General features: G+C 39.6%; 1 protein-coding gene across 2 annotated transcripts in view; it reads right to left on the bottom strand.

Annotated features, from left to right (window-relative positions):
* PAK1 (p21 (RAC1) activated kinase 1) overlaps window positions 1-13,112 on the bottom strand; it is a 160,203-nt gene extending 147,091 nt beyond the window's left edge. The window contains exons 1-2 of one of the 2 annotated variants that reach the window (XM_061406169.1): window positions 13,024-13,109; window positions 9,375-9,435 (exon numbers count right to left, since the gene is read on the bottom strand). The gene's annotated coding sequence lies outside the window, so the exon portion shown is untranslated. Of the gene's footprint in view, window positions 1-9,374; window positions 9,436-13,023 lie in introns of both variants that reach the window. The other variant, XM_061406168.1, reaches the window with a different exon arrangement.
* Window positions 13,113-13,382: the final 270 nt, after the last annotated feature.

The following is a 13,382-nucleotide window of genomic DNA, read 5'->3' as shown; positions in this document are numbered from 1 at the left end:
GTCCAGTGGTTAAGACTTAGCACTTTCACTGCTTTCACCAGGGCCCAGATTCAATCCTTGGTTGGGAAACTAAGATCCCACAAGAAACGCAATGTGGCCAAAAAGAAAAAAAGTTATATTTTTTCATAAATAAAATAAAAAGCTTTTACAGGTTTCAAGCACAGAACTCAGTTAAAAGATAGTTCAAGGTAGAGAGGACAGTAGTCTGAATTAGGGAGGTGACAGCAGAAATGGAGAGAGGTAGATGAATTCAAGAAATATACAGAAGTAAAATTAACAAGGTTGGGAGTGCAGTTTTCCATATGAAGGAAAGGAGAGAAGGTGGTGTCAGAGATGAATCTTAAATTTCAGGTTTGAGCAACCAAAAAACAAAAATCCCACTTAGTAAGACAGTGATAACGGGAAGAGGACCAGGTTTATGAAAAATGACCAAAAATGTAGTTTAGAGCATAGTAAGTAGGAGATGTTATAAGACTCCAGAGTAGAAATATCAAGCAGGCAATTGAATATAAGGATCTAGAGTTAAGGAGAGAAGTTTAAGCTAGAGGTATCTGGGAAAATAGGGAAGCTGTGATCATATATACAGTATTCAAAGGGAGGACAATGAATGAAATCAAGCATAAAGAGAGTACAATGTAAGAGAAAAGGATCTTTCCCTTGAGGAATTGCAACATTTAAAGTCAACATTGTAGAAAAAGGCAACAAAATAAATGGAGGAATGGTCAGAGGTAGGAGACAAACAAGTAAAGTGATATCACAGAAGGGAAAAGAATATTTTTAAAGTGGGAGTAATCAATAAAATAAATATATTGAGAGGTCCAGAAAGATAAGAATGAAAAGGAAATTCCATGGCTGCTAACAACACAAAAGAGGGCCATGCAGGCATTGTGAGCCTCTTGATGAAAGAACACACCAACACATATAAAGCGGTCATGCAAAAAAAAAACCCTGAATTTTATCAAGCCTCTAGATTCTAACTTATAAGTAATATATAGGACCAAGGAACTTCTTAAATTGTAACAGGGTGATGCAAAATGCAGAGAGTGAGAAACTCAATAGGACAACTGGTTTCCTCAACAAATAATCTGAAAGGTGGGACGGGCGGGGGTGGAGAGACTGAGAGGGAATTTAGAAATTAAAGAAGACATAAATGAAATATCAGCCAATCTCTCTGTGTAGCCTTTGTTTCAAACTACTAAAGAAAAAAAAATGATTTCTGAACCACAACAAAACATTTTGATGACATTAAAGGATTATGGGAAGGGAGGTGATATGTGTGGTTATGGTTTTGGAGTGGTTTGCTTTTTTATTTTTTAAGTAAATTTGGCACCATACGGGTCATTATGGACTTTAGCACAAGCAGTTATGATAAGGTGGTGGGGACAGAAACAGAGTGGAGTAGGCTGCCAAGTAAATAGGAGGTAAGGAATTAGAAGCAGAAGTTGTAAACAGCTATTTAAAGAAGACTAGCTTTGAAAGAGAGCAAAGATAGTGCTTAGCTTGAAGGCTGACATGGGATCTCAGGAGCACTACTGTGTGGTGGAGAAGAAAACTGTTTTCCTTTAAATAAAGCATTTGAATACTGCTTATGATAATTCTAAAAAGCAAAATGTAACAAGATAGTGAAGTGAGGTTTCTAAGACAGGACCCCAGGAATCTAAAAGCATACGAAGGATCAGGCCTTTCCTTGAAAGAGAATCACTACCTTCATGAAGAAAGGAATGGGTTCAAGTTCAAGTAGATTCTCAAATCCAGAAGCAGGAATATAAAGCTTCTATTTTATCTATTCTTTTTTTATTTGTTCTGTTTTGTGATAAATGAGACAAAGTTGGCGGGGGGTGGGGGGCGGGCAGAGTAATGAAAGCACAAAGAGAAAGTGACAGGTAGAGACTGAAGGAAGAACTGAAGATAATCCTGAAGAAAAGTGGCTATTTCCAGATTTAGAAAACGCGACAGGGGGGTGGCGGGGGGCGCGGTTTTTGGAAATGGGAAATAAGTCAGCTGAACAGACCAACTCCTGAAGAAATCAATAAAAGAAAAACTGTGGTGGTATTTTCAGTTTCCAAATATTAAATCCTATCAAGAGCCTATTAGGTATACATATCACTGATTCAACAATTCCACTGATCAGAATTTATTCTAAAGAAATAAACTCTGAAAGTAGAAAGCTATATGTAATGTTATCGATAAAATTACAGTGTAATTTATAACAAGGAAAAAATTTAAATGATTTTGATGGTTAGTTTTATGAGTCAACTTAACTAGCTTACAGTATCCAGTAATTCAATTAAACACTAATCTAGGTGCTGCTGTAAAGTATTTAATAGGTATTTTATAGATATAGTACACATCTACATTCAGCTGACTTTAAATAAATGAGATTATTCTTCATAATATGGGTGGGCTTCACCCAATCAATTGAAAGGCCTTAAGAGCAGAACTGGGGTTTCCATGCTAAGGAATTCTACTAGTTCTGTTTCTCAGGTAGAACACTGACCAACACAATGGTTTTAGGCAAATTATGAAATATCATCTTAAATTTTACAATGGATACTAAGGAGTAACATGGGGGGAATGTTTACTATAAGTCAAGAAAAAAAGGCAAACAACAAATGTAGATTTATATTGTGATTATAATTATGTAAGTAAGTATGTTTACATACAAGAAAAAAGAAAACAAAAGAGTTCATTTATTTGACTGATGGAATTGTGTCTAAATTTTAAATTTATTAACAGTCTTACAAAAGTTGGTTAAACGGAGCTCTGTTATTTTTAGTTGATGAAAGTAATGTATATGTTAAGCCTTATTAGAAGTACTCGGCACTATAAAGAAATTGATACAAAACCACTGCCTGGGATAACACTAAAAAAGAAAAAAAAGAATATTCTGGAAAGCAAATACACCTAAAAGGGCCTTAATCCAATACCATTTTTCAGTTACATAATTCTGTAACTCAAATAAAAGGAAGAAAGACCCAGAATGGCAAAGTAGCTGGAGATCCCCTTAAGAATTTTCCACATCCTTACCAAGCATCAGGGCATACATTGAGCTTTGACTCAGGTCAAAGGTGTTTGTACTGGGCAGCTAAATATTTACCATAGTGAGGTTTCCTCTCTCCTGGCCTCTCCCAATACCAGACAATGAAAGGATTCTTGCATATTTGCTAAACTCAAATAAAGAAGTCATATGCACCTCAGTTTGAATGCTGGCTCCACTCTTATTCATCCAGTCAAAAACACTTACAGAATAGCTACTATATATTAGGAACTGGGACTACAACAGACAGCAAAAAAAAAAAAAAAAAGATACTTTTTATTTTAAGGAAATAGATACTATGTTAGAATTCTTTCTCTTCAGAAAAATGATTCTCTGGAGAGTAGGGTCTAGTAGACAGATATTAATCAAATAATGCCACAGAGTAACACCTAAGAGTATAAATGCTCCCCAGGTAGTTCAGTGGTAAAGAATCCTCCTGCCAATGCAGGAGACACAGGAGACGTGGCTTCGATCCCTGGGTGGGGAAGATCCCCAGGAGTAGGAAATGGCAACCCACTCAGGTATTCTCACCTGGAAAATTCCATGGACAGAGGAGCCTAGAGGGCTACAGTCCATGGGGTTGCAAAGAATTGGACACGACTGAGCAACTAAGCACACACGCACAAACCTAAATAAATACTAATTGTCTCTAGGCCACTTAGGAAACTTGGACTTTCAAAAGTCTATCATAATGAAATTTTACCATTTGCTCACCCACTTTCTTGTTTTCTTTTCAGTTACTTTGCAGATTACATATAGACAACGTCTTGAACTGACCAAGCAAAATCTACCCAGATACCAAATAAAAATCTCAGAACCTGGACTGGCCAGATAACTCCAGATGGGAAAATAATTTTAAATATAAGAAATTGTTATAAAATAATAATTCTTCAAAAAGTTATAGGGGAACTAAGAGTCCTCCCCGGAGAAGGCAATGGCAACCCACTCCAGTCCTCTTGCCTGGCAAATCCCGTGGACAGAGGAGCCTGGTAGGCTGCAGTCCATGGGGCCGCTAGGAGTCTGACACGACTGAGCGACTTCACTTTCGCTTTTCACTTTCACGCATTGGAGAAGGAAATGGCAACCCACTCCAGTGTTCCTGCCTGGAGAATTCCAGGGATAGGGGAGCCTGGTAGGCTGCTGTCTATGGGGTCGCACAGAGTCGGACAGGACTGAAGCGACTTAGCAGCAGCAGCAGCAGCAAGAGTCCTCCCAACTGTACCAGGTCCCTTTCTACCCATGCCACAGCCTGGAAATTAAAATTTTGCTCTGCTAGCCCATGGAGAATTGTTTCCACAGTGAAACACTATTACTGATAGACTATGGGGATCAGGGACTATGTTACTAAGTAGTAAAAGTGAGGGCAGGGAAAAGGAGGAGAGAAGGTAAAAGCAAACAACAAACAAAATTAAAAAAAAAACACTAGTCATAAAATAATTGAACTAAGAAGCTGACATCAAATTTAATACATCTGTATAACAGCAAAGGAAAACTGAGGCTCACGGTGGTTAAGTGACTTGCCATAGTTACACAGTAGTAATTATAAACATGTCTTCAAATCCCAACTTGATCTCTCTGCTTCTAAATTTCCTCATTTGTAAAATGAGTATAGAACAGTATCACTCTTGTAGGATTATTCTGAGGAGTAAATGAAAAATCAAATGTAAAGTACTTAGCATTATCCCCAGTAAAAGGTCAGTTATAACAAGGCTGAGGGTGAAGATTTGTTCCTGATGTCATTTATCCTCAATATACAATGAGATTGGGGGTAGAAGGTGGCTGAGAAACACGGAGTTCAACATCCCAAACTCACTTTTTTAAAAAGATCAGAAGGGAGTAGAGGAAAGGCTACCTGCTATTGGTTATCTTTGTACAATAAAACTCTGACATTTGTTGTTGTCTTTGTTTTACCTTTTATTCTTCTGTATTCTCTATATTTTCTGCAAGAATCATGTATTACTTTCATAATAAAAGAAACAAAAATGTATTTTAAAAACAAGGGGATCTGAGTAAAGACAATCAAACTGGAAGAGTAACTATCTGATACTATTTTAGCTTGCTGGGCCCTGGTTACCAACTCCTGGTGCAAAAAAAAAAAAATATATATATATATATGTATTTTTTTTTAATGATAAAGGAAAATCCCAGAAAATGCCCACAAAATCTTAAGAGCTAAAAGCACTTTAATAGATCACTTAGTCCAAACTCCCAACTAATAGCCAACATGAGTCAAGCACTTTACAGCTTACAAATTGCTATGCATTTATCTATGGAGCTCACCTGATCGCCCATAAAAGTATAAGACAGCTAGTCTTATTGGAAAAAGTGTATTGGAAAAAACATGCACTCAAGTCAGAAGGACCAGTCTTCAAACCACAGCTGTGCTGTACAGCCTCAGGTGTTTCAATTAACCTCTGTTTTCACTTCTATAAAATGGACATGAAATAATACCTGTCTAAGCTAACCCAGGGAGCTGTTGAAAGAATAAAGTGAGATAACATTAGTGAAAGTACTTTGTACACTATCCAAAAGGCCGTTCATCATCTGGGCCTTGCCTTCCTGTCCCTTCTTACCACTCCCCACTTTGCACCCCATCCTCTAAGTGTACTACATTACTCAGGGTTCCTCAGATTATGCTCTCAAGCCTTCTAATCTTCATACTGCTCTCTTTCAGGAAGGTTCTTCCTTCCCTTCTCTTTCTACCCCTCCCCCACTGCCTTGGTTAACCCCTGCTTATCTCTCAAAATCCAATTTAGATTCCACTTCCATTGAGAAGGCTTGCCAAGCCATCCCTGTTTCAGGTGAAGTAGACGCCTTTCCTCTGTCTTCACATACCACCACTATACATAACCATGTGTCATTTTTTTCTCAATATAGTACAATTGTCTACAGTCATGTTTGATTCTCAACTATAAATTTAAAGGTATACACCAGGTTACAATCTGTTTCTTCAGAGCCCGTGACAATCCCTGATGCATAATATGTATTTAGCAAATAAATGGACTTTAGATGACAGTTGGAGAAGGAAATGGCAACCCACTCCAGTATTCTTGCCTAGAGAATCCTGCAGACAGAGGAGCCTGGGGGGCTGCCGTCTATGGGGTTTCGCAGAGTCAGACACAAATGAAGCGACTTAGCAGCAGCAGCAGCAGATGACAATTAAAACAGTTTTCATATAGTAAGTACAAAAGACATTTATGCAAAATATTATAAGGCAGTACTTTTCAAACTTGGCTGCATATCAGAATCATCTATAAATTTTCAAGAATAAGGATTCCAGGAGACTTTGCCTAAGTAGACCTGAGATAAAGTCCAGGCAACTGTATTTTTTTTTTTTCACATCTTCACAAATAGTTCAAGCACATAGCCAAAACTAAAAACCACTGCTATACATAATAGACATAAATAGTAGTTACAAAATTAAAACATTGTACCTAACATCTATATAACTTAACATCTTACAAGTCATTTTCACATATTATTCATTTAATCTTCACAACAACCCTGTAAGTTAGGTATTATTTTTATTTTCCAAATGAAGAAAGAGAGGCCTAAATAAGTGTCCGAGTAGGTCTTTGCCTAACTTCAAATATAGTGCTTTTCTTTCTACATCTATCTCCTTTCCTAGAAAAGTTACAAATAATATTGCCGTAATATACAAAGTACTATGTGACAAGAGTTAAGATGAGGAAGCCATCAATCCCTTTGTGCAAATCAGAGAGAGAATGAGAAAAGCTAAACCATGAAGATACAGGCAGACAAAGGTAGAGGCTACACATATACTGTCATTTATCATCCCCAAAGATTCAAAAGGCAGATTCTATAAAGGAGAAGAACGCTCTCGTCAGCTTCAGTACTTACACAAAGTGAAAGGCAAAGGGACATTGCAGAGGACTGGAAGTGGAAAAGTGGAAGAAGAAAGCCCCATAAACAAGAAAGAATTTCCCAATGCTGCATGCAAATTACCACACACCATCTCCATGAATAAGAGCCAAAACATAATGGAGTTTTTTAAATTAAGACTTAGATCAATTTTAGAGAATTAATCAATACTAAATAAAATCCTATTTATGAGGGATCAATGAACCTCTGGTTCTTTTTTGACTTATTACTACACTACGCCTAGAGAGGGGATAATCTAGAGGATCCTGACACACAGATTTCTCCCATCTCAAAGACTAGATGAGAGAATAGAGGAAGTTATTTATAAGAGATAAAGCTTAACACTAAAGCAGAAAAATGTATTGCACTACGTTAATAAATTTACATTGGCAAAGGAAAAACAAATATTCAGGCACAAGTGACTCAGAATACAGATAAAGTCTGCTCTTTCAACTTCAATGAAAAAGTGTTATCCTGTAAGTCTGCAATATCATGACCATATGGCAGAGTTTTATCAGCAATTATTTTTTTTGTGGTTCAAACCATGGACTTCAGTCAGGATTTTCTTAGTGAGAAGAGGTTAGAGAGTTTAAAGAGCAATCTAAAAGGACATTTCTAGTGCTCCAAAGTTTAGCCTCATAGAGTTTAAAAGGCTACTGCTTTTATGATATAGTGGCAAAAATAAAGTAACACATTTAGATTTTTAAAACATAGTTTTAAATCAATATTTAGTCATTTCCTAATGATATGCCTTTGAGTAAGACAATATCTCTATGATACTAACTTATAAAACAAATATCTGTCTCATAGATGGCTGTTGTGAAGCTGAATAAAAAGCACCAGGGAAGGATGTTATTCTTTTACCTAATCATGATAAACATAAATGCATGTAAATCTTTCTTCACCAGTCATTCTATGCACAAAGAAAGCAGGCTAAATGAAGAAAAATTTTAACTTTCACAGCAATAAACTTACAAAACATTCCTAAAATTTGCCATACAGAAAAATTAAAGCAGCTGGAATAACAAACACAACACATAATTGCTTGTATCAGATGGATACGGACTGGAACTGAGGTCTGTCACTTTCAGCAAAACCTTGAACAAGATCCCTTCACCAGTCTAAGCCTAGCCTCCTTATCGATGAAATGGAGATACTAGCAACCATCTTACAGGTTCATTTTGAAGACTGGAAAAAATATCTCGCATGGTATCTGGTACAGCGTGGTCTGCAACCTTTTTTGGCACCAAGGACTGGTTTCATGGAAGACAATTTTTCCACAGAAGGGGGTTATTGTCCAGGATGATTCAAGTGTGTTACATTTATTGTGGACTCTATTTCTATTATTATTACCTCAGCTCCACCTCAGATCAGCAGACATTAGATCCCAGATGTGGACCCCTGCGTTGGGGACCCCTGCTAGTTGTTCAATAATGTAAACTGCTATTAATAAGTTTACCACAACCTAACAACTAGCTAACAAACTATACTTTTCAAAAGTGTTTTTATATTCAATATTTTTTTAGTTGCTTCATAAACCTGTGAGCCAGTCATAGCAACTGTTACTATCCTGATTTTAAAGTTAGAACCAAAGGCACAGAGATAAAATAATTTCCATAAAGTCATGCAGTAATATCAAGACTAAATTAAGGTCTCCTGACTTTCTCTGGGTTTCATTAACCACCCACCCAAAATAATAACATTAGTCCTTAGGAATTAAAATGAAACAGCATATTCTTTTTGATAAATTTTTCTCTTTATTATTAAAAAAAAAAGTTTTTTCCCCCTACTTCCTAGTCATGATTTATAAAAACAAAAAGGGGGGAAGGAAATTTCATTAAAAACAGCAACAATAGAATTGAGAACTATCTCAAATTAGCAACTGCTGATTCTACGTTGATTTTTGTTTTAGTTTCCCCCAAAAAAGCCGCCAACCTCTTAACTAAACCTCTTAACTAAAAGATGTTTAAGGTCTGCTTACCAAATTGATGCTTGATCAACTTAAATTTAGAAAGACAGCTTTCTCCCACCTTTATGAGTATACATCACTTTATCCCTCCATTTAACTCCTTCATTTCCATAATTATTATATAATGTTGTAATATCTTTAATTCCTTAAGGACTTGAACCACATCCTACGTACATCTGTCCCAGCATGGGACCCAGCACATGGTAGAGAAAGACTCAACAAGTGTTTATAAATGAAGAATCAATAAATGAAGCCAATCTCCCAGAGGGAAGTTAGAAAAAGAGAAAACTGGATATGGTATCTTAGGGCTAATAAGAAAGTGAAAGAAACAAAACACTTTAAGAGCTTCACAAGGAAGAGAAACCTTTGTGTGGAGTCAAACAGGTCCTTGTATGGCTTTAAATTATCACTAGAGAAAGACAAAAACCACAGGAGATCCGGAAGAGACAGTTTCAAGTTAAAAGGTTCAAAAGTTACGGTGCTTACTTAAACTCGCAAAACTAAGTGCAATCCTGGCCTAGGATATTTCAGCTGCAGTTTTCAGATCCTGAGAAAAAAGAACAAAAGAAGAAAAATCATGCAGATTGATGGAGAAAGAAGTAAAAGGGGGAAAATAAGCTCAATCTATTGATAAAATAACTCCCCCAAAATGTTGGAATCCATTTGGATTTGCATACTGGAGTGAGGTTCCTCTTCCTACTGAAAACTATTCTTGAATAAACCCCAATGTAGCAGCTGGCAGTAAATAGAGTTAAATCATTTTTATATTATTCATTCAACAAATATTTGAATGGCTGCTATATGCAGTCACTATTTTAGCCCCTGGGATTACAGAAGTAAATAAAACAAAATTCTCTGCTTTCAGGAAGCTTTCAATTAAGTGAGAAAAACAGATGATATGAAATGGAATGGAATAGAATAGGATGTAATGGAATAGAATAGGATGGAATGGAATGAAACTGAACAGAATGGAACAGATGGGGTGGAATGGAACAGAATGGAAGGAAAAGGAACGGAATGTCAGGCATTTTGTGCTATAGAAGAAAGAGGAGGTAGGGAGAAAGGAAGCAGGGAGGGAGGTGGCAAGATAATGGTCTTATTAAAGGAAGATCGTTTAACCCAGTGGTTCTCAAACTTTAGCAAGTATCAGAATCACGTGGAGGACTGTTAAATATCTGGGGTCCCCAACCCTAGAGTTTTTCATCTGTATGTCTGGAATGGGACAAGTAATTTGCAAGTCCAACAAATTCTCAGATTCTATTGATGATCCTGGTGCAGGGACTACACCTGGAGCTAAAATTATTCTAACCCAAAGAATTAGGTAATCTCAAACTCGAGGGCCTTGATTTGCTTTCTTCACTCATACAGTCATTTCAAACACTTATTCAGTGCCAGAAAATTTGCAAGGCACTAAGACTAAAGAGATCTTGCCCTCAAAAAATTCATAGGCTAATATTAACAGTGTGATAAAGTCAAAAAAATTTGCAATAAAGCGCTATAGAGATCTATAAGAGTGGTCTGTACATAAGCCCTATAACAGAAAAGCAACTCATTATACGGAGGTAATAGGAGGAAAAACTAAGGGACACTTTCATTTTTCTCCTAGAAGTACAGGTGCTTCTCCATGGGCAGGTGCAGGATGGCATTTTAGACAGAAAGAATAGCACATGAAAAAGCAGAGATGAAAAGAGGGTGGCAAGGAAGTTACAGAAAGTGAGGCTGCAAAGGCAGGCAGTACTCTAATTTCTGAGAGCTTCTTAGTCATGTCAAAAAGTTTAAAATTTTATCTTTAGGCAATGACTAGTCAGGAGTGGGATAGATGATTGGGTTTTGTTTTACAAAGATCTCTCTGGATATATAGTGCCTTCCTTTTAGAAATACTTGGACTATCTGATGTGAAGAGCCAACTCACTGGAAAAAACCTTGATGCTGAGAAAAACTGAAGGCAAAAAGAGAAGGGGACAGCAGAGGATGAGATGGTTAGATAGCATCTCTGACTCAATGGACATGAATTTGAGCCAACTCCGGGATACAGTAGAGAAGAGAGGAGCCTAGCCTAGCCTGCTGCAGTCCCTGGGAGTTGCAAAGAGTCAGACACATTAGTGACTGAACAACAACCTCCTTTTAGAAAGCAGTCCTTCCTCCAAATTTAACACAGGGCCTCATACCATGTGCTTAGTAAATGTATACTGAATCGAGTATACACTCAGAAAAGCTCTTTGTCAAGTGCTATCTCACAGAAGAGAGGCAGGTCACTACCTTCCTTGCAGGACTCACTTTGACCAGGACAAGACTTGCAAAACAGGTCCAGCAGCCTCAAATTGCACACTACTCCCTGTACAGCTGGAGTAGAGACTAGGGAAGGCCTTCATTGTTTACAAGCCTACCTCACCCACTAGACTTTGAGCTCTTTGACAGACAGGGAATGTCTTAACAGATTCTGAATCCCCATAGTCCTAGCAGGAGACCTGAAACACAGTAGCTCTCCAGACTCCAGTAATGTTGGGTAAATGAATGACTGAAAAAGCAAATTTACCAGACAGACCCATAAGCTAACTGGATAAGCCTCATGGAATGTTTCATGATCTATCATTCAAAAACCCTTCTTTTTTTTTTTTTTTTGCCACTTTATTTATTTTAATTGAAGGATAATTGCTTTACAGAATTTTGCGGTTTTCTCTCATACATCAAGAATCAGCCATAGGTACGCCCATACCCCCTCCCTTCTGGACCTCCCTCCATCTCCCTCCCCATCCCACTCTTCTAGATTGTCGCAGAGCCCCTGTTTCAATTCCCTGTTCCAGTTTCCCCTGTTCAGTTACAATACACATGGTATTGTAAATTTCCATGTTACTCTCTCCATACATCTCACCCTCTTTCTTGAGAAGTAGAGTTTCTAGTTAAGGTGAGGTGGATTTCATGTGCACCTGATTCAGGATTTTCCAAATAGGAACAACAACAACAAAATGTTAACAAGTGCTGTAGCATAAATCCTACCAAGCCTCTGAGGGACGCAATGAGAAAGTGTTGCCTGAAAGGAGTATGGGGGTGGGTGCCAGTAAAGACTTCATGGGAGGTTTGGCCGGAGTTGGGGGGCGGGGCGGGGGTGCTTCAGTAAAGTCTTGAAAACTAAGTAGCACAAAAGCAAACAAGCAAACTCCTGGACCTTTAAAACTGGAAGTGACCTGCTCAAGGTCACACAGGAAGTAGAAGTCATAAGGTAAGACTAATGAGATATTTGTGTACTGTCGACTCCTCTTTTCCCCTGACAAAGTTTAGACAGGGCACAAAGACACAGTAGGCAAAATTAAAGATTTTTCTAGGAACAACTCTTAAAGGTTAGACTAGCGACTTCAAATTTTTTTTGGTAACCATACTACTAACCCTTCTCATCACCTTTCACAGTCCTGGGAGGGAAAGCGTAAGACAGTTATCCAAAGGGCTGAACAAACAAAAAGCACTTTGCTCTCAACACCCAAAACTTCTCAAGTGTTCTTCCAAAACACTCCCAGCACTGTTTGCTGTGCAAATATTCAAGACAGTAAAGGCTATAATAATCACGTCTTTTGAAGTAGGATAAGAAACATAAAAAATAAATCTCGTCTCCCCGTGTTTTAACGCCACAGGTTAAGAGTATTCCCGGGGCGGGGGAGGGGCGGCATAAGTCAAGAACTGTCCACTCGTATTTTTCAAGGAGTTCAACTCTATAGGTGATCCCCACTGCCAGGACAAAGGTGACTTTTCTCGTGCACAATGAACCTGTCGCCGCCTTGCTAGGTCCCTCTACGCGGTCCAGAGTTAGGATCCGAGGACCACAAAGTTCAGGAGGCAGTCGATCCCGGAGCCGGACCTGCGAGGTCTCCCCTCCGCTGACTTCCCCTGGGTCTCTGGGTCCCCAGGCGTCAGAGACCCGCGGCCGCGCGGGTAACTACACAGGGGGCCTTTGTTGGTCCGACAGAAACGGCCAGCCTCTGAAGAGGCGCCCCCGCCTTCCCTCACCTGGCGCCCGCATCCGCCCGGCCGCGGCGGGGAATGAATGGGTCCCGGAACCCCCACCCCGCGCCTCCCCCCACCCCGGCGCCGCAGCCCCGCAGCCCGCGACGCCAGGGGTACAGGGCGGGAGGCCGGCTCTCACCGTCCGCGCTAGTTCGGCTCGACTCGGCTCCTCCTCCTTCTCCACCCCGGTGTCCGCGGCCGAGCCGCAGAGTGAGCGCTCGAGTGTGCGCAAGGGGCCGCTTCACTTTCTCCCGCCCGCCGCCGCCGCCGCCGGCGCTCGCCCGGAGCCTCCCCACCCGCTCGTGCTGGGGAGTCCCCTCAGGACAGGGCGAGGAAGGCGGGGAGGGGGTCAGCGACCGTGGCTGGAGTCGGGGAGGCGGAGGGACCTAGGCGACGCGGCTCAGGGGGGCGCTTGCTCGGAGATGTGAGGAGCTCGGGTGGCCTCTGGGGGAGGAGGTGGAGAGACAGAGAGTTCTTTGAGGGGCTCTCGAGAGCGCG

The sequence above is a fragment of the Bos javanicus genome, chromosome 29 (assembly GCF_032452875.1).
Source record: "Bos javanicus breed banteng chromosome 29, ARS-OSU_banteng_1.0, whole genome shotgun sequence".
NCBI lineage: Eukaryota > Metazoa > Chordata > Mammalia > Artiodactyla > Bovidae > Bos > Bos javanicus.
This window is presented reverse-complemented; position numbering and strand designations above follow the sequence as displayed.